We start from the raw sequence: 2137 nt of genomic DNA on the forward strand, positions 1-2137 counted from the left end.
GCGTTGAAGCGAATGCCATGAGAGCCTTTCACGGTCCATTCCAGCTGAAGGACCACCTCGTCGCTGGAAGAAGCACTTCGACACTTCTTCGACGACTTTGGCGCTGAATTCCGAGAAGACTTCGCTTCCTGCCATTTCCAAGATTTTCCTGATGTCTTTTTTTGGCATTGGCGTAACGTCCGGTGGATTGAGAGACGATTTTTTCGGATTCAATCGCTTCATGAACATGGAAAAGTGAGTTTTCTGACATCGTTGCGAGCCTAGTGTACGCTAGCAGTCACGTGACTATAAGAGTTGCCAATCCCTCTCTCTCTTTTATCTCTGGTCTAACTGGTACTACTGCCACGGATATATTCACATTTTTGACCGAAGCAACGTGTATCCCAGCTCTTGGTTTAGATCACAATTGGGTCATCAAATCTGTTTTTCCCATTGCACAAGGCTGCAATTTCCAGCTAACGCTTCCAACGCGCATTGCCGAAATAAAGAAAAACGTTTAAGTAATTCCTACTTTGGGCAAGCTTGATGGAAGGTTAGCATCGATTCAGCATTCTCCTAACCTGCAAAACTTTATTTTACGTAGGAGAAATTCCCCTTTTGGCAAATTGAACTAAGTGTTTGGCATGCTAAAAGAGCTGTGTTGTTGCTAATAGTGACAGCGGTGTTCAACTGTTTCATAATAAGTTGATTGATATCAATACTTTCCGAAGTGTGGCCAGAGAGTAAATAGAAGAGGGATGCAATCGGGCGTCACGTGACTCTTTCTCTGACCCCAGCATTGTTACGGCTAGGTCCCGCGTCCGATTCGTATAAGCACGCTAAAGAACATTGAAAAGACTTCGCGCAGCCTTCCGAATCAAATATTAAAGCGAAGCGTTGAAATTTGACGGATCTCAATCAAATGTGAGCGACAAAAAGCCGCACGCTATCGCGAAATCCCCGTTCTCTGGCGTATCGACTCGTAGAAAGCGATGCATCTCAAAAGAAGTTAGATTCTGCGGCTTGGCGAATTTCCTTGTCGTGCGTGAAACTCAATTAGCGCTAGGTGTAATTCCATACCAAAGATTTTGCAAATGCGCAGTGTTTGTCCGTTCGGCTTCTGAGGGACGCTCTAAAACGTAAAACACGGGTTCGTCGCTATCGTGAGAGCCAGTTCGAAGCAATAGCAGCAGCTTCTGGTGGCAAAACCCGTACAGGAATAGTCATGAGAGCTCATGAAAATTCTCACGAGATACAGGCCTGTCACGTGAGAATTATTCGCGTGGAAATTCGGACAGTTCTCACGAGGTGAGTTCACGAGGTATACTCGTGAGTCTTTTCATGAGCCTGATAAGAGCTTGCTTGCCTGCATGTCGCTCATGAGCTTATAATGTATATTTCTACAGCCCGCACATACATACATACATACATATATACGTACAGTACATACTTTGGCACAGACAAACAGTTCAGGAGTTCAGAGAGGAGTGTTCTCTTTCGCTTGAGCAGTGGCCTTCCTCTTTCTTGAAGCCGAATCCAAGAAGACCCTGTTGAGTCTTACTTTCATCTCAACGGAGTTCCACGGTTTTCCTGGGTAAGCTTCTTCGACCAACACTAAATCAAGCTAGCATTATACCAGATCCAATTTCGTTGGTGTTATTACGTATTTACTCATTATTGAGTTGTACTTTCGTTCATCAGCTAGCGGCTTTTGCTGCCGCCCGTTCTTTGCTGGCATAAGTACGCACGTCTCAAGCTCTTCCTTTGTGTACACTTCGTGAAGAAGTCTTCGTGCCATTCTTTGCGGCGTTTCTGACTCTCTCGCTAGGTGATAGCGACTCCTTAGAACTTTTGTCTCCGACCATTACGTACTAAAATTAAACTTCAGCAAATAAATAAAGACATGGATTTACTAAAAAGCACCTGCTCTTTAACGTCTCTTTCTTGCTTGACAAGAAATGCGTTTCCGTCATCTCTCTCTCTTTTGACATGCTTTGCCTTCTCTTTATCGTTTATATGCAGAGTATCTTATAAAAATATTTATTGCGTTGTTTGGAAATAGTGTTGCTAAGCTTGCCTCCAATGCAACTTGCTTAATAGTGTCCACTTCAAAACTTTCAGAAACTCCATCAGGCTAAAAAATATTAACATATATGTT

The sequence above is a fragment of the Oscarella lobularis genome, chromosome 9, assembly GCF_947507565.1.
Source record: "Oscarella lobularis chromosome 9, ooOscLobu1.1, whole genome shotgun sequence".
NCBI lineage: Eukaryota > Metazoa > Porifera > Homoscleromorpha > Homosclerophorida > Oscarellidae > Oscarella > Oscarella lobularis.